Consider the following 26,041-nt stretch of genomic DNA (forward strand, 5'->3'; position numbering starts at 1 on the left):
ACGTCGTCTTGTCCCCTGCATTTCGCCTAGTTTCTCCTTGTTGGCCAAGAATTGTGCACTTCACGTAGAGAGAAGTAAGGCAAACTTTAGAAATGTTGACAGTAAACAAATGACATCAAAATGACGAAAGCACATACTACCGATTTTCCAACCGGAAGCACGTGACCAAAATTGAAAGCTAATCAGAAAAGACTTCCGGCAAATTCCCCAGTTCCCTGAGAATTTGTGCAGTCGAGAATAGGGCCACGGTAAAAACATTGTATGATGTTCTTTAGCTCAACATCCGCCTTTCGCTCGCATGTGCATCTACGTTACTGATCGCCTTGTGGAGTTGACGCCAATTTTGACCTCCAGAAATGGGTTTCTCTTGCCAGCCTCAGCTACCGTCTTACTTTTTATAGTACATGCCAAGTGTTTTTATATCCGTTATGCGCAATATTTGATGCCTTGGTTGTGATCTTTATGAGTGAAGCGTTAAGTTACACTTAATAAAACTGGCCTAATGAGATGCACTTATGAATTACTATTGAAATTTTTACGACGTCACTGCAGCAAGCTCTGTCTATCCAACAATGAATGGCGCCACGCAGCCAAGTTAAAAAATCACTCTTCAAAACGTCAGGGTGTCATCCTAAAGAACGGTCCCGTAGAAATCCTCCGCATAGCCCTACAGTGAAGCAGCACAGCGGATTTCACAATCGCCGAAATCGAGAAAATTTTTAATCATTTGACCCACATTGTAAAATGCCAATCCAGGTGAAGAGTTGGAACAAAACAAGAAGCGACAACGCTTATGCAGCCACTAATCATGACCCGGTTGTTGTGCATCATGCCGTACCGCAAACATATCCGCAATAAAGAAAGCAAAATAAGGACAATAATCGGAACTGCATACGCGGCAGCCTTCAACCAATCAAATTTGGCTATCACTGCAAAGGCCATCAAACTGGGTATTCACAATACTTTTGAAGAAATCAGAGAGGCAAGTTTTCTAGCGCAAAGTAAAAACAAAAGCAGAACCCGTGATCCTACAGAATATAGGCACACCTCTGGGGAACACCAGTTGGGCGCCATGATGATCATGTCCCTGATCTGGAGTTCTCATAAAAACTCCCCCTACCTGAAAACGTAAGTCCGAACATGCACAAGGACAGGCAACCAACCAGGGAAAATTCCTTCGGTGAAAGTTCCAGAATAATAAAAACGCGGTGAACGCCGACGATGCGATGTTCAAAAGTAGGATGTTGCGATGTGTTACGCAACCCGCTTCTGTGCTCGGGTGAACCACCAAAAACCTGCTGCCGGTCTTCCCTAATCGACTTTCCACGACCCGGCATGTCCAAAATGGCGAACTATGCGGCTACTTGACAATAGCCTTTCAGCGACCTCGTGGCACCTCAAGTGCCAACCGGCTAGCGTTGGTTCTGACTATAGCATTGCTTGGCGCCCCGCACTGCAAGTTTCGGCGGCGTGACCGCGCATCGTTGTCATGTCCCTTTCGTGGCATGTTTGTTTATTTTCATTTATTTTTCCCATACTGCTGACCAAGTATGGTCCATGCGCCCCCGGTGACGCTGGAGACGTCTTCAACGACTCACTCCACGAATATTACGACAGAGGAATGCAAGGCGTGTTCCCGGTAGGGCAACATCGCCAGGACAAAAGGGGGCTCCGACCCGCTGTGGAGTGCCACGGCGGGAGGAACCCAGCGCTCACCTGCGCAGGAATGGAATGGGTCTCTCGTGCGTGCGTGCGTGCGTGTGTATGTGTGTGTGTGTGTGTGTGTGCGTGTGTCTGTCTGTGTGTGTGTGCGTGTGTTTGTGTGTGTGTGTGTGCGCGCGCATGTGCGTGTGCGTGTGCGTGTGTGCGTACGTGTGCGTGTGCGTGTGTGTGTGTGTCTGTGGGAGTGTGTGCGTGCTTGTGCGTGCGTGCGTGCGTGCGCGCGTGCGCGTGGGGCACTACTTTCAGTGCCATGATATTTGTGGTTGCTGCTTCCTGACGTCAGCCGAGAAAAAGGGTGAAGGGGAACGAAACCAACGGGCCTATTTAATCTCGGGCGCGCAGGATAGCACTGCCCGTTCTCTGATTCCGAGATGTAAATACTTGTATATAAAGTTTTCTTCTCCTTCAACTTCGTCATCATGACTGCCCCGGCACGACACCAACCACGGTCCACTTCGGCCACACTACCATGGTTCGCAACAACAAAGACACAATTGCGTATTGGACTACCGTAGCAATCCTTGTGACTTCACACTCCGACGCCCAGGAACAGAAAGAGCCATCCTCTTGACCATGCACTTCGCAGAACCATCGAATATAACATTGCGCATCAATATACACACTCTAAAAAGGCCATTACACTTTTGCCGGTAATCAGTATGCGCCTAGAACGCTGCCTGTAGGGGCGCCACTGAAATCCCCCTGGTGGCCCGTTTCGGAAGCAGCCGCGGGAGGCTCCGGCCCGCTCCCCACTGTCGCCGCTGCTTTTACGACACGTTCACGACTGAGATTTACCGTTTGTATGCGTTAGAAATACATATTTATGTGGAGCAGTCGCTCTGTTCGTAAATTTGGTGTATTTAAGAGTGTGTAAATATTTCGGGCGCGATCGTAGTGCGGTACATTCGATCCGTATAAGTGCCATGTGTGTGTCACAGGCCGGCGCCGCGAAACCGGCATATCTGTGAAGCAGATTCTAATTCCACTGCCCCGGAATTTACTAACGTAAGATGTGTTTCTTGACATGGTCATGCTACGGCTATACGCAACGGTGTAAATCGGTTTTGTGCGCTTATATAATCTAGCGGAGCACTCATATCCGACCACGCCAGGTGCGCTTCATACCGCAGTTATTGATCCCTACCCTGGACCCGCACACGGAAAAAAAATTAATGCTGGGTCGTCTTATCGCAACATCAGCGCTCGCAATCGTTCCTCTGCTACATATATCTTACGTGAGCAGCGCGGAGACGGGCATATTAATCCGCGTCCTCTACTAAACGCTTCTTCGAAGCATCCTCATGTGACACAGGCAGCCTGCAGAAACTACCACAAACTGAAATCAGAGGGCTTTATCACACACCACACTCTTCTAACGGCACCGTTTATCACTTGTGAACTTACGTACTGTATACTTACTGCATACTTCAAAAAATGCGTCCGCCGACTGACACCTGTCCATTGGAGTCGAAAAATAAAAGGAAAGGGAGCGCGCAGGTTGCGTGTGTGTGCTTACTAAAACGTTCATTTCTTGATTTCGCTCTTCATTTGTACACAACGACAGTTAAGCGTCCCCCTCGCACCCCCCTCCCCTTGTCTTGATACGAGTGCATTTCTCATCTAGTTGGTACAATGAGCACTACCTTGCTTAAGTTCTGACGAACGTTTTTAGCATTTCCGAAGCTGTATTCGGTTTTTCATTCCAGTACCAGCGGTTCTGTTTCTTCCGCACTTGGAAGACCATTTATTTTTCCGTAGTTTCATTAGCTTTGCTTGGGCCTTGCTGCAAGGCGTGAGTGGGCACTTATTTAACTAACTACAGCCTTGGAATAAACCTAATATTTTCGGGCGGCTTATATTCACATAAAGACAAACGTTTCTGTCAGGGATTGGGTAATCACATTCCGGAGACATATTTTTCTACGACGTATACATATCGAAACAAAGCCGCATTGGTTGTCCGAGCCGCAAAACGAAACCAACCTTTCACTATGCCAGTGATCAGGTCTAAACAAGGCGTCAATAGAATTAACTTGTGACTGGCGTATTCGGAGGTGAAGGTTGATATGCTGCTGCCGTCGCCGACGCCCGTAAGAGCGCCGTAGGAGCACGCAAAACCGCGTTCCCGGATAGCGTTTTTTGGCGTCCGAGCGCTCTATCAGGACGTCGCTGTTTTTTAAGTTCCCTAAACGTACCATTTGCTAACAGACATCACCATAACAAGTTTTTTCGGTGCGCGGAAAGGTGAAAAGAAGCGAAGAAGAACCAAAACACTGCATGAGCCCCAATGAGCCACACAGCGGTGCTCCTGTAAGCACCGCGGAGAAACAGCGGCAGGTGGCGCGGCGATCGCGAAGCTCCAGGCGTATACCTCAAGGCCTGATAGAGATTCTCCGATCCACAATGATGGAAGTTCACATAGCATTAACACCCGGACATGACGACTATATGGCAGGGAAAGACGCAGTCGACAAAAAAGCATGCAAACTCGCATACCGTTCGCCCTGCGACCATGACTCCCTTCCTCTAAAATTACAGGGAACGTCTTGTCATCCTACTCCTAGGAACAACATCCTTTCCCGTGTCACGGGGATCGCAACGGCGAAAATAGCAAACTGTGCGAAGGATGCAAAGCAACACATATATTAACGAATCTAAATGGGAAAGGCCATTTGTTAAAAACGCCCAACACTCGGGGTAAGAATATTTAGGTGTTGACACTAGCTGAGCACCGCGACGGAGACCAGATCTTGTTCGCATGGCCTCCGAGATCACCCCGCGCGCATTTTGTTCCGGCCGTCCCAATCGGCCGGAGAGAGAGTAAAGCGCCGGACACATGTACGATTGGTACACGCGATTGGCATACGACTGATCGTTACGACTGTCGCCACGACTAGTCGTACACGTGAATTTGAGACACATGACCCGATGCGCGCATGCGATGCGTCGTCGTCGTCGCTCCGCCCATTGTTTTTGCTCCATGGTCAACTATGACGATCGCTGAGCTGAATTGTTAGATTCCGCGCGTTTGTTCGCAATAAATGGATAAAGCAGGCAATCGTGAAGCGTTTTCTGCCTTCGGATACAGCGCGCGCACACGCCAGCCGTGCTGCCAGCTAGGCACACTCAGCGGCTCGTACCGGCGCAGACCACTGCAGCAACCGCTTGTCGCTGCTCTTCTGAATCAATCTGATCGCTACAATGAAGTTCCACATGCGCGAACATAGGTGTTAGTGTGGTGAAAAATTGTACTAGGGATTCTTGTCAGGGCTTATTTTAAAAGTGGCGATCAGATATCTGTCGCGATGCAAGAAAGACGCTGACCGGCCGTAGATGGCGGTGCGCCGAGCGGCCGAGAGATGTCGATACCTGCGCGGAAGCATCGAAACAGGCTACGCAGATGTCTTGGTCACCGATCGCTCAGACGGCAGTTAAAGCTGAAATAAAGTTCGACATTCGAGAAGGGGGATGACAGTGTGGTGAAAAGTTGTGTAACGGGTTGTCATTCACAGTTGCACAGATAGCGGCGATCAAATATCCGCCAGGATGCTAAGCCTAAAGTTCCCATCACCCGAGCCGACCCGAGCAACGCAAGGAGGTTGCGGGCTTAGCGGGCTCTCATTGGCTGTGGCCTCACGACGATCGCAACGATGGCACGACTGCATCTGGCTTGCCAGTCGCGCGTCGTGAGCCTCCTCCGACCAGCGAACGACGCCGAAACAGGTCCTAACGACGAATCGTAACGATCAGTCGCATGCGAATCGCGTGCACCAGTCGTGCATGTGTCCAGCGCTTAAAGCGCGAGACACATGGACGATTAGGGCATGCGATTAGCCTGCGACTGATCGTTACGACGGTCGCCACTACTAGTCGTACGCGTGAATTTGAGAAACATGCTCCATAGTGCGCGCACGATGCGTCGTCGGTGTCGCTACAGTGTACTAGAATAGGGGAAGTGGATTCAGGGAGCACCTCCGGCCGACACACCTCATGTCGACGATATGAGATGACGCCATTGAAGTATACGCTGTAGGGTGCCGGGCGTTCAGGCAGGGGCGGAAGCGAATTGTAATGAGCAAAACTAGTTGCGCGAACGTGCTGTAAATATCGCAGCTGCACATTGCTATCGGTACGCGTGTGCTAAGACTTGAACATTATAGCTATTCACGTACAACGCGCAGCAGTACGGCGGTGGGCATGTGATATGGTACGGTGCGAATGAGAGAGGCGCCGTGCCCGTATGCCCGTAATCGTTGCGGCCGGACACCGAGACGGTCGAAGAATGAGAAAGATGCACTGATCACCTACGAAGCTGAGGAAGCTAAAGCGTGCGTGGACGCCACACAAACCTGGGTTCGGCGGCGCCCTTATAAGCCCTCTAGGGAAGAGCCTTAGGGCGAGTCAAGAGCAACGCGTTCCCAATCATTTAATGTTCGCAATTCAAGACAATTTTTATAAAAGTTGGTAATCTTAAAAGCGGGAACTATTTGACAGTTTGTTCGCTCTTAGTAAGGTCCTTAAACTAGTGGTCTAATATTACTAATATATCTTCGAGCGTGATTGAATGCAAATCAACTAAGAAAGACAGCGGAACTGTTTTAACTGTTGTACAGTCTCGGCCAGTGATACAGGGAATACGGAGCGGCTCGCCGATCTCCGCAGAGCGCCACGACGGGCGCCACAGCAAGTATTGCGCCGCAACTGCAAACAGGGCCAGCTGCGGAGTTAGCTGAGCGTCGTCTGCGAAACCTACGGTCTATTCGATTCAGCCTGCACCTCTTAAACCAGTTCACAGCGGTGCGAAGCGGGTTCCGTCATCGGCGGAACCAGACCTGCACATTTTTCGTCTGCTTCTTGACCTCCTCGGAAGGGAGTGCAGGCAAAGCCATGAACCCGTCCTGCTCCCATTGGTACCACCGCTGAAACGAACGGCGAAGTGCGGCACCGCCTGAACTGGTTCACGCGGTGCAGATGAAATGAATAGACCTCTAGATTGAGTGCGCGCTTTAGACTACACAAATCACGCGTGCGGCGAGGTTGGAGGAGCCGTAGCAGACGACGCGCAGCCGGGCCCCGCCTACGGCTCTGATTGCGCTTGCGCCGCAATACTTCGCGCGGCGCCCGCTTGGTGGTCCGAGAAGCGCGTCCATGCTAGTCCACGCGCGCCGTGTTCCCTGTATCAGTGGTCGCGACTGTACAAGCCGTAAGTGCGCCATTGCTGGAAAATATACCACTAAATTGCCGAGCGCTCGGGAGCACGCGCCTCGCCGCGACCACCGAGGCCCCGGGGCTCGCGCAGTAGCTTTATAAAAAAAATCCCGCAGCGCTCTTGTCAAGCGCTACCGCGCATGGAAAACAATACTCCGTCGCTAATGCTAAAGATGAAAAGACACCCTTGGCGGGAGAGGCCTAGCTATAGCCAGCGCGGTGGCCGCAATCTCGAAAAGTTATTATGGATAATTGGATACGTGGCTACGACTACGAGTATGCCAAATTCCTTCCCGAGGCGACGTGCCACCACTGCCTCCAGTAGATGACGAAGAGCTGCATGGTGGAAGTCTACAAGGTGAGCATGACTTTGCATCCACTACTCGCCGCGAAGAAGACGCCGACCACTTCTATGCATATGACGACTATTACTAGAACAGCAACTATGCCAATAAACTATGATACTGAAACACCTATGTGTCCGAATGCTCACCTACAACAGCTTCGCCATTCACGTTTTGCGCGTGCACAGCTTCCCTGAAATCTTTTTTTCGCAGAGGCATGCTGGTCTCAGCTCATCCTTAAGGCTGAAGCACAATACAACACCTTCATTTTGCAAGTACAACCTACAATTTCATTTTCAACACAGTGGCTGGACCAACACCACCTAGGCTGGCTGAACACGATTCCGGAGCAACTAGAAGCACCGGCGTATTTTGGCATCAGAATCTTTGTTTCTGTGTTCTTGTGACTCACTAATGTCATTGACATATAAATTCAGCCTACTTAAAACACAATTACCTTCACAATGTCGCGCTCATCAGAGTGCTGGCTGCACCTAACCCTATTCCGCAAGAAAACTGCGATTTAGCTGGCAGCACAACGTCGGCTATGCTGTTACTGCACGGCTTTTGTTTGCTGAAAAAAAGGAAACAAAGCTGGTACCACATCCGGCAACGAAGGGTGAAAATGTAACTCGCATAATGAAATGATTCTTGTGCAAATTCTTTTGCCACTGTGCTACGGCATTTTTTCGCACCGCAAATAACGGCGGCTGCCCGTCTTCAGTCCACTAATATGCCGTCTTGCACCAGGGGGCAAAGAAACGGCAGCATCTCCACTCCGTGGATGATGGCGAGGGTGCGGAGTACGGGGACTCAAAATGACATCCAAATTGCGTCCCTAGTGACCTCCGATTTGCGCCCCGACCGTCATTCGATTTAAGCCGTGAGTTGCACCTTGATTATTTACTAAATTAAACTGCAATTCACGGCTCAAATCGATTTTCCCTTGATGGTGGTGTGCTCACGGATGGACGCGGACGGACATTGGGAGGTCCTAAGGTACTCCGCACCGTTACAGGCGAGGGAGTAAACCATTTGACTCTCGGGTACTAACTCATGGTCGTAGCCCAAAGGCATTCTGCTTTCATCTACTGCGCAGTGGGGCCGCAGAATGGCAATCTCCGCCGAAGAAGTGGCTTTAGAGGGCCTTTCGGACCGCGGTAACAAGTCATCCGGTTTGATAACGCCCATGATTATCAGGTTATACTGCCCCAGTTGCCACCCAGACCATCTGTGCTTAACACAGTTTTTTTTGCACGCCGACATGAGGGCCCTACCGTACAAGGTCGAAGAATTACGCGACACTTTGGTTCGTCTGGAGCTGTTCCCCGAGATCGATAGATAGATAGAAACTTTATTGTTCTCGGGATGGTGGGGCGAATCAGCCGTCTCGGTCCAGGCAGCCGCTGAGGGCCCTGATGATATGGGCCGCCAGTTTCCGTTGCTGTTGGAGGCTCGCCGCAACAGCCAGCCACTCTCCGGTGTAATTGTGTTCCCGAGGTTATCGCCTTCGGGGCGTACCAGATGAACCATTTGTGGGCAGTGACTTTCAAGGACGCCGATGGAGCGAAGAAACGTGCCGCTGAAAAAGCGTGGTAGTGCGGGCTTGTTGGTACAGACTTGACATAGAATAACAGCGCTTAAATGGGACGCAAGAAATATTGACAAGACAAGGCGCTGACTAGCAAGAACAAGGTTTATTTCGTCCTAACGGAATATATACCCTCGAAGAAGAAAAACGCAGAGAGAAGGAACAGATAAAGATGAAGAGATTGTGAAGAACTTATATTTACATACATAGGCACGCGAGAAGAAAGTTGTCATTTGTCAAGATAATCATGCCTCTTTTGTAGCAAATCATAGATGGCTTGCTCACGGATGAATCCTTTCGCGTGTGGATGACGTATGCCATGAAGATTTCTCTGGCGCACTGATCTTTGTATTTTCGAAGCACACGTGTCTGGTCAAATTTCGGCGTGCACTTGCACTTGGGGCAATGTACGGCGAGCTTGCTGCCTCTTCCTTTCTTGTAAGTGTCTGCCCGTTCCCGCAGCCGGTCATTCAAACAACGTCCTGTTTCACCCGTGTAGGACATCCCGCACGGCCGCGGAATGTCGTAAACGGCGCCTGACGTGCACTCCACGAATGGCTGGTCATGTTTTTTGAGCAAGATCTCACGGTAGTTCAGTCGGTGAGAGACACCCTGAACGTACGGAATGACTGCTACCTTCCTTTTTTCTTTCCCTTCGTGCTGTTACACAGGTTTCGGCGGTGGGTTTCCTTCAGCAGTGATTCGCACAGTTTGAAAAGCATAGGTGTGGGGAATCCTGCTCTTGTCAGCCTTTGAGCCTGAGCGTAAAAGCTTTCGCCCATTTGATGCAGGCATGACCGATAGAGAGTGTTCCTGAGAGCTGAGATTGCAATGCCCCTCCTTGGTATTTTCGAATAGTTTGAAGTGAATGGCAAAAACCTCTTCTTGGATCGGGGGGAATACTTCCAGCATACGTGCTCTGCATTCAACTTCAACTCTAGTTCCGGAAACCTGAGGCGCTCGTCACATGGCTCTTCGATGGTCAGCGTGAAGTCCCCAAGACTTAATTCACACGTACTCAGAATGCGTTGAACTTTCTGCTGATTGTCTGTAGCTGTGGAGCACTCGAAGATAATAAAAAAGTCGTCCACGTAGCGAAATACTCCTACAACACTGGCTCCAGAAAGTTTCACTGCGAGTTCTCTGCCGTAGCGAGCGAACAACACGTCGCTCAGCACTGAAGCGAGGCAAGAGCCCATGAAAATGCGTTGAGTTTTACGCCTTTTCAGGGAGCGAGTCAAGCACGCTTAGATAGGGTTTATGCTTCTTGTGGTCTAGCTTCTCTGTGTCACAAATATTGCGTCGATGACGTCTCTTTTAGTGACCACTGTTCTGTTTCTTTTTCCTTGGGACAAAAGAGAGACGGGTATAAGAAATTTAGTTGGGAGTTCTGGAAGTCAAACGTAAAGCTGTTAGAGGACGAGGCTTTCAAAGAATCCGTAAAAGAAGCTTTTTCCAAACACACCAATGCAGAATGCATAAATGGGGGGCAAAGTGGGAATTGTGTAAGCACGACTGTAAGCTTAATACCAGAGAGAGGGGTACTGTCCTCAAAACGAAAGAGAGGAAAACTGCAAGTAACCTGAAGTGTAGTTTGAGGCGGGATGCTTAGACTTAAAGGCGAAGCCCCTGGCGCTTTCCGGGATGACATACGGACAATACAAAACGAGCTAGAAGCACTAGATAAACAAAAATATCGGGGAGCGGTCTTGTGCCAACTGTGACCAATTTATCCCCGCAAACTTCTTAATCTCATCTGCCCATCTAACTTTCTGCCGCCCCTGCAACGCTTTCCTTCTCTAGGGATCCACTCTGTTACCCTTAATGACCAGCTGTTATCTTGCCTTCGCATTACATGCCCTGCCCACGTCCATTTCTTCTTCTTAATCTTTACTAATATGTCCTTAATACGTGTTTGTTCCCTGACCCACTCCGCTCTCTTCTTGTCCCTTAATGTTACACCTATACTTTTACGCTCCATTGCCCGCTGAGTCGTTCACAATTTAAGTTGAACCCTCTTAGTGAGCCTCCAAGTTTCTGCCCCGTAGGTGAGTACCGGTAGGATGCAGCTGTCATACACTTTTTTCTTCAGCGACAATGGTAAGCTGCTATTCATTATCTGAGAATGCCTGCCATATGCACCCCACCCCATTCTGATCCGTCTAATTATCTCTGCCTCATGATTGTGATCTGGAGTCACAACTTGGCCTAAGTAGATATATTCGCTTACCACTTTCACTGCCTCACCACCTATCTCAAACCGCTGTGCTGTCCCGAAGTTATTGATCATTACTTTAGTTTTCTGCATATTAATTTTCAGGCCTACTGTTCTACTCTGTTCGTCCAGTGCGGAAAGCATGCTTTGCAATTCGTCCCCCGAGTTACTTAGCAAGGCAATGTCATCAGCAAATCAGAGGTTACTGAGGTATTCTCCATTAACCCTTACTCCCACCTGTTCCCAATCCAACGTTCTGAATACTTCTTGTAAACATGCTGTGAATAACATTGGAGAGATTGTGCCTCCTTGTCTGACCCCCTTCCTTATTGGTATGTTACTGCTCTCCTTATGGAGGATGATGGTAGCTGTGGACCCATTGTAGATATCCTCTAGTATTCTTACATAATGCTCATCTAACCCCTGGTTCCGTAATGCCTGAATGACTGCTAGGGTTTCGACCGAGTCAAATGCTTTCTCATAATCTATGAAGGCTATATATAGGGGTTCAGCATACTCAGCGCACTTCTCTATCACCTGATTGATCTTGTGAATATGGTCCATTGTTGAATACCCTTTACGGTACCCTGCTTGTTCTTTAGGTTGACTGAAATCTAAGGTAGCAGAAATTCTGTTACCGATTACCTTGGTAAGTACCTTGTAGACGACTGACAGTAAGCTGATCGACCTGTAATTTTTCATGTCCTTCATGTCGCCTTTCTTATGGATTAGGATGATGTTCGCGTTCTTCCAAGATTCTGCTACACTGGCGGTAATTAGGCATTGCGTATACAGGTTTGCCAGTTTTTCAAGTACAATTTCTCCGCCATCCTTCAAGAGGTCTGCTGTTATCTGATCCTCACCAGGTGCGTTGACCCCTTTAATTTCTTTCAAAGCCTTCCTTACTTCTTCGGTCGTTACTGGTGGGATGTCTATCTCCTCTGAACTACTTTCTCGTTCGGCATTATCCTGGATGTCCCGGCTACTGTACAGATCCCTATACAACTCCTCGACCACTGTGACTATGTTATCCCTATTTGTGATGACATTACCTTGCTTATCTTCAAGTGCATACATCTGAGCTTTCCCCACGCCAAGACGCCTGTTTACTGCTTTCAGGCTACCTCCGTTCTTTACAGCGTATTCGATCCTCTCCTTATTATACTTCTGTATTTCAGCTGTCTTACACTTATTGATTAACTTCGAAATCTCCGCTAGTTCTATTCTCTCAGCTGCGGTAGAGATTGTCATGGTTTGCCGTTTCCTAATTAGCTCCTTCTTCTGCTGTGAAAGTTTGCCAGTATCCTGTCTAGCCATAGCGCCCCCGACTTCTACTGCACACTCCGTGATAATACGTGTAAGGTTGTCGCTGGCTTCCTGTGTCGTAAGCTCGGCTTCCTCGTTAAGAGCTGAATATTGGTTCTGCAGCGCTATCCTGAATTCTTCTACTTTACGTCTTACTGTTAGCTCATTTATCGGCTTCTTTCGTACTAGCTTCTTGCGGTCCCTCCTCAAACCTAGCCTAATTCGAGATCTTACCATAAGGTGGTCACTGCACCTTACCCTTCCGAGTACTTCCCAATCCTGCACGACGCCAGGGTTATCGCATAATAGGAAGTCTATTTCATTTTTATGGTCCCCATTCGGGCTCCTCCAGGTCCACTTCCGACTCTCCCGTTTGCAGAAGAAGGTATTCATCATGCGTAGGTTATTCAGTTCTGCAAACTCAACTAGTAGGTCCCCCCTGCTAGTTCTACAGCCCAGACCATAGTTCCCAACTGCCTTTTCTCCAGCCTGATTCTTGCCTACTTTAGCATTGAAGTCCCCCATAACTACGGTACACTGTGTTTTTACTTCAGCCATTGCCGATTCCACATCTTCATAGAAGCGTTCCACTACTTGGTCGTCGTGGCTGGATGTGGGCGCGTAGCCCTGCACCACCTTGAGCTTGTACCTCTTATTGAGCCTAATTACAAGACCTGCTGCCCTGTCGTTAATGCTATAGTATTCTTCTATGTTGCCAGCTATGCTTTTATTGACTAGAAATCCCACTCCCAGTTCTCTTCTGTCCTCTAGACCCCGGTAACCTAGGACGTGTCCATTTTTCAGCACCGTACATGCTTCGCCTGCCCTCCTAACCTCGCTAAGCCCTATTACATACCCATTTAATGCCCTCTAATTCCTCTAACAACACCTCTAGACTCGCTTCGCTAGATAAGGTTCGCGCGTTAAACGTTGCCAGGTTCAGATTCCATTGGCGGCCTGTCCGGATCCAGGGATTCTTAGCACACTCTGCTGCGTCACAGTTCTGACCGCCACCGTGGTCAGTTGCTTCGCAGGATTGGCCACCCTGGTGTAGTAACGGCCACAACCTCTCATGAATACACCTTAGCCAATACAGACCATAGGGTCCTGATGAAGATTATAGCACACAGATTACAGGAAATAATAACAACTAGGGCCGCATCAGACATGCGGCATACAAGGTAGTAGCATACTAATTAATTTTCATGTCGCACGTAGCGTTTTGAAGTGTTGTGATGTATTTCGTAAAAAAGTAATAATGCTTCAGATTGATTATGAGAAGGCCTTTGGTAAAGTGTGTCACGAAACCTTGTTCAGCGTTTTGGATTATGTTAATGTTGGTAATGTTGTTTAGGAGGGTGTACGTATGGCGCATCGTGAGTGCATCACAAAACTACACTGAACTTTTTAACGCTTAGCAAGCGTGAGTGTCAGCGATTTTTTGCACGCTTGTTCCAAGCATTATGTGCTTTCACGCTAAAACATCACGCTTCCTAAGCATGACTCGCGGGGTGTGTAACGCTTGCGAAGCGTTAGTAAAGGATATTATTTGCGCGCTTGGTTTAGGCGTGGTGAACTATCACGCTGAGCGCTCACACTTGACATCCGTGACTGGCGACCTTCTCAACGCTTAGTGAAGGTGAAAAAAAACGATTTGTATTGACCCAATGCAGAATTCTCCAGCTATGTGTAAGACGCCTCTCGGACCACCAGGAATCATTTAAAATAAATCTCAAAGAAGACAATAATTGCTGTGTCGTATTTATGGTCTGTGTAGCTTGCAGCACCCACCAAATGCATAAATACGGCAGAGCAAACGTTATCTTCTTTTAGCTTTCTTTTTAAATGATTTCTGATGGTCAGAGAGCGTATTATACACAGCAGGAAAATGCCGCATCGGGTAAATACAAATCTTTTTTTTCACCTTCACTAAGCTTTAAGAAGGTCGCCAGTTACGGATCGACAAGACTCGCATTGCGATTGCGGCCTTAATTCGTTATACATGGCCCAAAACTCCGTAGCGTTAGCAGAATAAGGGGGTTTAGGATTGCCTGTGAATTTCGGTTCTGATAAACCTAAGCGCCGTTGAAGTCAGCCGAAGACAAATGTTCACAAAGAATCTTGAACAAATGTACCAAGCTAATCCCCATACAGTTAAGCTTGTGATGGGCGTTCTTTCACGGTCATTACCTATACGTAGGTAAAGAAAACTAAGTGAAAAAGTCTGTGAGGATTGTTGCGAAGGTCTAAATTTTGAATAAAACCTGAAGGGCAACGTAGAACAAGAAAGTTCAACAAAGTTCATATTTGAGTAAAACTTTTTTATTCACAGTAACTGATTGCTTCCATACAGGGAAATCCGAGGAGTAAAGACAGGCACTATAAAATAGGCTTCTAATGAACCCTTCATACCACTTTAAAGCAGCACGTGAACGTTGCTATGACCTTAACTCAGACGAAGCGCAGTTACATCAACAAATCGCTTAACATTTTGAACGCGCATGGAATTGCGTCGATGCCATGACGTCTAATTACTACCTGAAGGAATCCTAGCAACTGCCCAAAAACAGACAGAAACGTAACGTCCTCTATGTAATACACACACACAAACACACACACACACACACACACGCACACACACACACACACACACACACACACACACACACAGCACAAAGCGTTTTTCCATTGACGTGTCCAGTTGCAACTTTACGATTTCTCTGGGTTCTGCAGCATACCTCCTGCTTGTCGTCGCCTCATACAATGCGCCGGCAAACGATGTCCACTTGTTAAAGCTGGAAAAAATAAAAAGCGGCTTCAATATAAAAGTTATACACGGCGTTCCAGCTATCATGCGCCACCCACCCGCCGCGGTGGCTCAGTGGCTAAGGCGCTGCGCTGCTGAGCGCAAGGTCGCGGGTTCGATTCCTGGCCGCGGCGGCCGCTTTCCTGATGGAGGCGGAAAGCAAAAACGCCCGTGTGTATGATATTTCGGCGCACGTTAAAGATCCCAGGGTGGTCAAAATTAATCCGAAGCCCTCCACTGCGGCGCGCCTCATGGCCTGCGTTGCGTCGGTGCGTTAAACCCTACAATCGATCGAAAGCTATCATGCACCAAAATTTGTAAAAAGAGCAACGGCGTAACTCGAATAAAACGTACTGCATAATGTTTTAAGTACAGAGGAGTTGCGGCAAGAAATTTTTGTTTAACGATATTTAATTAGCTAATTGTAATTAATTTTTGAACTCGAAAAGCGCTGTCCCAATCATTGAAGTGTCAGTGAGGCGCTTGTAGACGCCCACGGGGGACATCTAACTGCGGTATTTTCAGCTATGTACTAATTGCGTACTTATTTATTTTTAATGATAAAGAAACCTTGCGAAAAATGAAAAATACCATGTGACTGCGGTCCAGCCCGCGTCATAAACCAGCGCTCTCAAATAAGCTGATTGAAAGCAACTGCTTTGCCTGTCACACGACCAAAGAGTCAGCGTATCACCTTGGAAGAAGCAGCAACAGCAAATTTCGCGGGGTGCGTGTGGGAGATGCGCACGAGCTCGGTCGCGATGTCTACGTTCTTTTCCTTGTTTATTGCCTTCTAGCTAACAACTCAGAGTGAGCCTGTTCGAGGGCACTGCTTTATGATTCGGGCTCAAGCGAAGTCACGTGGTATTTGTAATATTTATCGGGCTTTCTTTATCCGTTATAATAAATTAGTACGCAAGAAGCACGTCGCTTAAAATACCGCAGTTAGATGTCTCTCATGAGCACCAACAAGTGCCTCATTGACGCTTTAATGATTGGGACAGTACTTCTCAAGTTCTAAAATGAAATACAATACCCTAATTAAATATCATTAACCAATAAATTACTGGCCGCTACTCCACCGTACTGGAAACATTATGCGCTAGGTTTTCTTCGCGTTACGTCGTTGCCCTTTTTAAAAATCCTGGCGCATGCATGATAGCTGGGGACACCCTGTAGATTGAATGCGTTCGAACTGTCATGCAACACCCAAACTTCACAAACTGAACACGCACATTTATGTTGAATGGGACACAATTTTCAACACTTCGTAATGTGCACAGCGACTTTGTGAATTGCGGTATACACTATTTTTTGTCGTTTTCTGGGTGCTCTGCGGAGGACAGATGGAGCATGCGGCTCCTTCATCGGCGGTGTCGCACCTCTTTGCCCTAGAACGGCCACCGACGAAAACCGCGAGCGCGGCCGCGACATTTAGCGCCAGCGAGCCAAGAATGCCTGGTGCGAGACGCCGAGAACGGCGAAAACTGGACGGCCAACGAAGAAGCGACTCACAGCCAGCACAACAAAAAACGCACTCCTTCCTTCTTTCTTGTCGGAGTTCCCGGTCGACCGCATGACTCGTTCAAACAGAAGTTTCAAAGAGAACTAGGCGTGACACTAATGCGACGTTCCGAGGTCAATAGGAAGACCTGCACAATATATGTATACACTAAAAATGACGTTACTCCGAAAATAGTTCTCAAATACGTAATGAGCAAAGATACGAGTGAATAATTTGCTTACCTGGTTGTTCCAAGTGACCGTGCATGACACCTGACTGCCCACTGTAAGAACGCCACCCGGCACGAAAAGTGTACTTCGCCGCTTGACGCGAGAATTGCCGGCAGTCGACACTCCGTGTTCACACGCTATACACCCCACCCTCTACGATCCCCTGTGCAGACACTGCGGCGTCCCTGCCACGCTTTACCACATGGTATGTGAATGCCAAGTTAGCCCCCACATTGACCCCATCCCAAACCCCTCCCGAGAGCAGTGGGATAGAGAACTCGCTAGCTCTTGCCCCAGCAGACAGCTGCAGCTGATCGAACGGGCGAAGGCGGCGGGTTGCTCCAATGGCGCCCTGGTCTGAGGGCTCCACCCGCAAGCCTTTTCGAAACAATAAATGTTGAACTCCTCGTCCTCCTTGCACCTATACCGCGCTCCACACCACCCGGGACAGTCGATGTCAAGTTACTCATCAGGTTGTTCCTTCATCGGCACTCTCCACCGCAGGAAAGCGAGCGCTGCCCACAGGCACGACGCACAAAGCTCCTGCTCCCGCCGACACTGACCTCCACCAGGGGAGCTGGATGGCGCTTAGAGCCCGCCGGCGTGAAGCCACGGGAAGTCGGCGTCCTTGTCCCGTAAGCCGGTGCTTGCTCCCGCCTGACTGCTGCCGGCGTGCGTGTTTTCTGCACTTCTCTCAAAAAAATGCCTGCCTGCTGTGCTGTTAATTGCAAAAGCAGGCCAGAAAAGTCTTCTGGACAGACGCTTCATGCGTAAGTGCCCTTAAATCATTCTCAATTTCCCGTAACTGACTTGCAGGGAGCATGAAGAAAACATTTGCGATGTGTAGAACGGCGTGTTAAAGCTGTCCGGTATTTGTCTCGCAGGTTTCCGCGTTCCCAGCCCCACTTGTACCAGCAGTGGGTTGTTAACCTCAAAAGGGACAAATGGAAGCCATCTCCAGGCAGCAGACTTTCAGCAACCACTTTACCGAGGCGTGTTTTGACCGCTCGGGTTCAAGAACGCGTCTGAAAAGCGACGCCATCCAAACGCTGTTTTCTTTCCCGGAGCACTTGCATAAGGTGAGACTTCTTCTCTCTGCGCACCAATCATTTTTACGCAAAGTCATGGGCTGCATAGAAGATTTTTCCCGGATGTAGCATCTCACATGCACGGCAAAAGTGACATATAGCGCTGCCCAAGGCCACACACTTGGGTGATATTTGAGACGGCACGCCGTGCGCGCTTATGCGACGCCACCTCGGAGAATTCCCGATAGCGCCTTTCTCGCGCGGTAGACTAGCAGTGCGTGAGTGGAAGACGATTTGTGCGACCGCACTCTCTGTTGTGCAGTCCGAACTCGGAAGGCCTGGAGTGTACATATGTACGACGCTTCAGTGAACCGCCGGCTGCTATTCGGTTGTGGGAACATTAAAATTGGTGACCTCTCCGGTGGAGCATTTGATTGATTGATTGATTGATTGATTGATTGATTGATTGATTGATTGATTGATTGATTGATTGATTGATTGATTGATTGATTGATTGATTGATTGATTGATTGATTGATTGATTGATTGATTGATTGTGAGGTTTAACACGCCTATGCTTGACGAGCTGATCGGGGACCCAAGCGACGCAGAAGCTATGCCTGGCTTACGGTTCTGCGTAAATGATCCATGTTTTAGTGCTCTATCGTAGGCACCCGCGGTTTCTCCCTGTTCTTGATTTCGGCGTTGCAAGCGTGCTCGACACTAGAGCTCCGATTGTTGTGGGTCAAACTGAGCTTTCAGGGCGTCTACAATGTTAACTGTTGCAGAACCAAAAACATGAAGAAACTGGCCTGACAACGTGAGAAGCAACACGTTGTCTATCTGCAGCCTAGGTGGATTGTGTCTCCACATGGCACTGAACGTTGTCTTTCTGACAACCGTGCAGGCAGCATTTTTGGGTGTCTTAGCGCTTCTTGGTGCAAGCCTTTCCAATGTTCCCGCCATTCTTGCAGTTTCGTCGTTCAGAACATTATTGATTCCGGACAGTTGTATTCTGCGGTGTGGGAACCAGTCTCTTGCTGACTGCTTGCTAGAAAGCACCGCTCGCATATTTTGCAACGTGACGCCGTTTTTTGAGGGCAAATAATCAACGTTGCATGGTTACCAAATGGTCCAAGCATGTCCTTGCGTATTTTTTCTTGCGTTATTGCGGTGTTTTGTGTACAAAAGTACCTTTTCATGCCTAGATGAGTCACCTGTAACTGCTTCTTTCTTAAAGCGTGGAAATGAGTTAATTTTATAGAATTTGCTGTTGTTTGTGCATAAATTGCTGGTTGAGTTGGGATGGTCACTATAACGAAAATCATGCCTTTATCAGAAAACTCCGAAACGAAAACCACCCAAAGATAGAGCCCCAATTCCTGACTTATCCACGTCAGATGAGGCACCCAGCAGCCCACCAGCACCTCCTCCTGAGCCATCAGGAAGTGCAAGTTTACTTTCAGATAAGCGCTAACAATAAGCTACAAATGAATTGTGAAATGTAAAAACTCGAAACATTTTCTGCCGCCTTCAGGCTGCCTGATGATAGTTACCAATAGGAAAGCTTCTTGAACTGGCCGATACACGAAAGGGAATTAGAAAAGTTGGGAAGAACACATATGGGAAGCCTAATTTTTACTTTTAGTGAACAGGTTTTTGTAGGTTGCTTTCTCATAGATTGACATTTATTCTGGTTGTTGAGTTTATAAATTTATTATTTACAGGCATTTGATCACAGCTATGCCGTCATGGACACTCCAAAAACCCTAAAAAGGAGTCTGGACAAGTGCACGAGTGTCACTGAAGGCATCAAAAAGAGGTTGAAGCCTAGCCAGCAACGGGAGCGTTGGCTGAAGACCAGGGTCGCATCATTGAGCGAAATTGTGGACGACCTAAGGCAGAAGCAACTTATTTCAGAAGATGCTTGCGCAATGTTGGAGAAGTGCTTTACCGGAGTGCCCCTTGAAGTTATGCAGCGCATCCTGAAGCAGTCAAGTGAAGGTGACGAACCAGCCAGGCCGAGTCGGGAGCAGTACTCGCCCACGTTGTGCATGTTTGCACTGACCCTGCAGTTTTATTCCACGAAAGCGTCTAATTACGTGCGGGAAACGTTTGACTGCGCCTTACCACACCAGTCCACAATAACAAAGTGGTATAGCACGGTGAATGGGGAACCTGGTTTTACTGGAGAGGCAATGAATGCCATTCGTGTGAAGGCTAATGAAGCCAAAAAGAACTGCTGTGCAGCCTCATGGGGGATGAGATGGCCATAAGAAAGCATGTGGAGTGGGATGGGAGGAAGTTTATAGGCTATGTGGATATTGGCAACGAGATGGATGATGACAGCACTGGTATGGCAACTGAAGCAAGGTTTTCATGGTTGTTTCTCTTGACTCGCATTGGAAAATACCCTGTGGGTATTTCCTTATAAATGAGATGACTGGGAAAGAGAGAGCAAACGTTGTAGAGCTATGCTTGACAAAACTTGCTGAAGCAGGAGTTCGCATAATGTCGCTAACCTGTGATGGGCTGAGCTGCAATTTTGCAATGTTCAAGGACCTGGGGGCTTTGCTGGTGGATGAGTGCGAAATGGTGACGTCATTCCAGTACCCTGTCACTAATGAGAAGGTGCACTGTTTTCTTGATGTGTGCCATATGCTAAAACGTGTGCGCAACGCCCTTGCCTCTCTTGGCTGTCTAAAGGATTCATCGGGGTCATTAATACAGTGGCAATGTATCCATGATCTACACAAGCTCCAAGAACAACAGGGGTTGCACGCTGCAACTAAGCTTCGGGTGGCACATATTGAGTGGCAGAAGCAAAAAATGAAGGCAAACCTTGCCGCCCAAGCAATGAGTGCCAGTGTGGCAGATGCCATTGACTTCTGTCAGGAAGACTTAAAGCTGCCTCAATTCAAGGATTCGCAAGCGACTACGAAGTTCATTCGCCTCTTCTTCCGGCTGTTTGACTGCCTGAACTCTCGCAACCCTGTGGCTCAGGTATTTAAAGCACCCCTTCGGCCTGGCAGCAAGGGTATCTGGTTGTGGTTTCTGGAGGAAGCTCAGGAGTACATTAGCTGCCTCACTGGACCAACAAGGATTGCCATTTTTAAGACTTCGCGGAAGACTGCCTTTCTTGGTTTTCTAGTCAGCATTGAAAGGACCATCGGGCTGGAATCTTCCTTGCTCCTTGGAGAAGCTGCCTCGTTGCGCTACCTACTAATGTAAAAGCTCTCGCAAGACCACATTAAACTCTTCTTCGCTGCCATACGCTGCAAAGGAGGGTGGAACAACAACCCCACAGTTGCACAATTTGTGGCAGCTTATAAACGCTTAGTTGTGCACACCGAGGTCAAAGGAGGACGAGGAAATTGTGATGCGCTTGATGGAACCTGGATTTTGTATGTAAGCAGCGGGATCGGGGCTCATGATGAGCTGGACATGACTGTGGCAAAGCAGAATGGTGGTGAAGATCTCCAGCATGACCCCGAGCTTTCCGAGGAAAGTGAGTTGGAAAGGATGGCTGAGCGCATTCCTTCGCTCTCGCCGTATGACGGTAACATCACCGGGTACATTGCGGGCTTTGTGTGCCTCGTGATGCGCAGAAGGATTCCTTGTGCTGCATGCCACGCAGCAACTGTGTCAGAGAGTAGTCCGTCGGCCTTCTTTGACTGGAAAAACCATGCTGGTCTGCAGAAGCCGTCATCATCTACAATGTACATCTGCCAGACCACAGAGAAAGTGATGCGCAGAGAAGACAATTTGCATGGCACAAGCCTTCCAAAGAAGGGGAATCTTTCCGATATAAAGATAAGGATGCATCACACCGAGAAGACGGGGACGGCCAAGATAACTGGATCAAACATCCGCAAGCAGCTCACAAAGCTTATCCTATTCAAGCACCAGTAAAGCAATCGCACAAATTGATCAGTACGTGTCTTCTACATCAACTCCAATTAATACCCATTGTGGGTTCGCCGGGACATGCTTCCTGCCCACATAGCGGCGGATTGCGCCTGTCGCCGTATAGACCTACAAAGGCCGCTGCCACTTCTTCCGGTGTCCACCCTAGAAGAACTGCTGGTGTAAAAGGAGAACCTCCGCGACGCCACGCGTGCTTTACTTGCACCGCGTGGAACGGACCTCCCCAGTGGGCTCCCTCGCTGGGAGGAGGTCCTGCTGCGGAGGCTTCCAGTTGGGGTGGCATTATCCCCAGCAGTGACCCACGCTTGGCCTGCCCGCTATCACGCACCGTTTGCGGACACCTGTCCCTTTTGTACGGTCCCTGCGTCTGATGCCGACACGAGCCACCTTCTATGGACCTGCCCTGCAGTAAAGGTTAGTTCGTTGTTGTAGAGGATGATCTGGCGTTGTTGCCTGGTGGTTGCGGCACTTGACACGACGACGATAGTTATTTTCGAAAACATATATTTACACCTGAGACATATACAGAATATTTACAGACTGAAGATAGAGTTAGCGAAGTAAGAAATAAAGTGAGAGTCTTCGTCAGCTACAACCTTGTACACGCGGCACCCCCGTCAGCGACGGACCCTGACCTAAGACTACCCAAGTGGTAAGATCCTCCCTAGCCGAACCTGGCTAGCCGGGCAATACGCAGGCCGTTCATAGCACATTAAACCTTGAGGATTCGGCCCCAAGACCTCGTGTCGTGGTTTTGATGCGTTACTTAGGCTCCACCCCCGATACACAGGCCAATCACTGTCTCCTGGGGACCTGATTGGGTGGATTACCAAATCCGGGATTAAACCACGGTTGGCAACGCCCCCCGTAACCCTTAAGCGATGGCCACTCTCTCCCACGAAAAAAAAGGAAAAGATCGAGAGCAAACCAAACAAATACAACAAACACTCAGAAACCAGCGGAGACACGTGCAAGCGGCCGCGAAAGCTTCTATGAACGCGGCCTGCGTCGCTAGATCCCACGCCTCGTACAAGACCGGACAGCCACTCCGAACGGCTGGGACCCATAACCGTCCATATTAACGGAACGCGGCGCGTCTCCAAGATTGTCCGCCGTTCATAGGCGATGCTCCGTTATTCTTGAGAAAAAGAAAATGGACGCATATTATAAAAAAAGGCAGCTTTACGTGCATACGCTGTCTCATTAAAAGCGCATTAAACGAACACTGATCTGCGCCTACATAGCCCTTATTGTCACTTGGTTTACCCTGCTAACCACTATCAAGTATTTACAAAAAAAGAAATAAACGAAACGTGATCCAAAGAACAGCAGCACCCAGGCATAACTCGCGTCGCGCGTACCGTGTCGCGCAGCAGACGACCGCCTTCCGAGACAAGCAGCGGCACTTCCGGTGGCTTCGCAAGATCCCGCTTCGGGTAGCGGCGGTGCGCCATCCAGAAAAACTATACGCGGTTATAACTCAAGAACGGCACCACCTCATGTAGTGTATCACTCCGCCAAAGCGCCAGACCCGTGACGTCAGTGCGCGCGCGTTATGAAACGGGTTTGCTATGAATGCGTGATATCGTCTGCCTTGTCTCACGCAGTTTGTTTGTCGTCACTGGAGTTGTTTATAAGCATATTAAGTCTAAAAAATCACGGGAACGGCTCACGCCATGTTCCAAATATTCCCAGGAACGCCCTACTTGGGCCGCGCGGAGAAACATCCGGTTAGGGTGATAAGGCACAGCGGCAACTTCCGGTGCCGTTCTAAAGTTGTCACCGAGTATAGAGGTCAGTGCCCACCGACGCCTCCAACGGCTTTAACTCCATTTTCCCGCCAAAATCGCTGAAGCGAGGGCCACCTTTCAATGCTTTGCGTTAGAAAAAAAGAAACAAACAAAGGAGGCGCGAGTCACAGCCGCATGCAGCAACACGTCACACGACACCAATGGGGATATGAATCAGGGTATGTATATGCGTGATGAAGAGAGGCGCGATCGCCGGCGCGGGGTTTTCTTAGGCGTGATTTTTGCGGTTCAAACTCATACACTCCTGCATCACGCGTAAAAGAAAAGGAATGTGGGTTTTCTCGAACCGCTTCACGCTTGGAAGGAAAAAAATAACGCGTATTTTGAGTCACGTGGGTCTCAAAAAGAAGTTTGCAACGCCAAGCAGCGTGTTTCACGCTTACAACGCGTGACCAATTTTAGAGTGTAATTGTAAACAAGAGTGTTTCCGAATGTGTTCATGTGTTATCTTCTGTGAGGCAGGGGTGCCCTGCCTCTTCCCTGTTGTTTTGCATTTTTGGAGACTTTTTGTTTGCGAATAATGAATGACGGGGATATTCGCGGCTTTCGTCTCTGCTCGAGTGAGGTGAGACAATTAACATATGCGGACGACGTGGCTGTATTTTGTGAAGGCAATAACGATAACAAAAGAAATTTGACGCATTACTGATAGTTCTGTTAATTGGGCAAATTGTGCGGGTTTTTTTCGCAGGGAGGGAAGGCAGCACCCGTAGTGTTTAAAAATATTTCTTGGTCACGCACACCAGTGCGTTATCTCGGAGTTCCCCTGGGTAGCTGCTAGGATAGCAGCGAGTACTGGGAAGCCGAGACGGTGAAGCTGCGCGAAAAGACAACCAAGTGGGGGGGTCGAGATTTGTCTGTTTTCGCACGTGCCACAGTTTGCAACCTTTTAAAGCAAAGCTTTTTACCTCTACCACCAAAGGGTTCTTTCGCGACCGTTGGTGTCACCAGAAAACTCCAGCGAACAAATAAAAGAATTTACTGGCACCGCCGGAAATCGAACCTGGAACTAAGACTGACAAAACGAGAGCCCATTGTCTTACCGGTTTAGCTACGAGCCCACGCGAAGATGCGGAAGACTGGTGGTGTACTCACCAAGCACATCTATGGGTTTACCCCCTGCGTTTTCGCTGAATGCCACGTGAAAGCGTCACGCGACCACTCACGCCCGTCTAGAGGCCCTGTGCGCACCTTGCTCATGTGCTAAGTCATACAAAAATTAAAGGAAGCTCCCACCAATGCATGGCATATCACTTCTAGTACGCCAATGTGCTAAAGGCTGTGGCCTCCAGTGTACCGTGAACGGATGGTGGGGTGGTCTTTACCAGCTTGGAGCAATGGACACAGGGAAGCCGTTGGCGAGTTTGACATAACACAGATTTAGTGCACACACAAAAAACCCTCAGGCAAAGCAATCAATATTTAAACTACACACAAACGATGAACACTCAAACCTCTACAATCCTAAAATACAACTCGCATACAAACCCCTAACTTAACAGCTCTATATACAATTCAAATCAAAACTCAAAACACTCTACAATAAAATTCTACACCTTCAGTCCAAATTCACTCATGACGTAAAGTCCTACTTCATCTCTTTCTCACTACAACTCCCTAGTTGTATCCTACGAATATGTCGCTAATGGACTGGCCTACCCCGCTTTCGTCGGCGCTGACGTGTCGCACCCGTTGCGTGGCCGCGACCCGGTGGTAGCCGTCCTCCTCTCGCTTCGGTGCCGGCGTTCGATGCGGGCGGTCACTAAGTGGACGGCGTGGGCTCCGCGCGTCCTGACGTTTCCTCTGCGGCTACTTCCTGGTAGCCGCTCCCGCTGGATGTCCTTGACGCCGGCGTTCGATGCGCGCGGTCATCCCTTCGGCGGCGCGCTTCCTCGGTGGCTACCCCCTGGTAGCCGCTGCCGCTGGAGGTTCCAGGTAGGCTCGGCCCGAGCGTAGCCTTTCGGGGCCGTCGAGACGAACGTCGACGGAGCGTGGACGCTGGCCGCTGGTGCCCGACCGATGCCGCTGGGGCCACGAAGACAGACGCTCGTGGTGCACCTAGGATGACGGTGCCGATGCGAAGTCGGCCCGCTCCCGCCCAGGCGCAGATTTTGTTTGGAGAAAAATATGGAAGGGCAAGAGGTTTGCCACGGAGATCTGAACTCTCGAGTGCCTTCCATTTCCATTACATGCACTTCCATTTCTGCCGACTTCGATTGCGTATAACGTGTGGGATGCTCCGTGAATATGCCTTAACATTAGCATAGGGCATGTATATTTGCTATGCAGTACGCGTATTTGTTCCTCTAACTATTTTATTACTGCTGTTCTTTTTTAATATTCAGACTTC

At 48.9% G+C, this 26,041-nt stretch overlaps 1 long non-coding RNA gene and 1 pseudogene across 1 annotated transcript in view; both read left to right on the forward strand.

Moving 5' to 3' along the window:
* The window catches only part of LOC144164162 (uncharacterized), a 127,139-nt gene that overhangs the window by 53,233 nt on the left and 47,865 nt on the right, over nt 1–26,041 (forward strand). The gene's annotated exons all lie outside the window — the stretch shown is intronic.
* LOC144164161 (THAP domain-containing protein 1-like) lies at nt 17,628–22,895 on the forward strand (annotated as a pseudogene).

This window comes from Haemaphysalis longicornis, unplaced genomic scaffold (assembly GCF_048455015.1).
Source record: "Haemaphysalis longicornis isolate Haplotype H1 unplaced genomic scaffold, Haemaphysalis longicornis Haplotype H1 scaffold_13, whole genome shotgun sequence".
Classification (NCBI taxonomy): Eukaryota; Metazoa; Arthropoda; class Arachnida; order Ixodida; family Ixodidae; genus Haemaphysalis; species Haemaphysalis longicornis.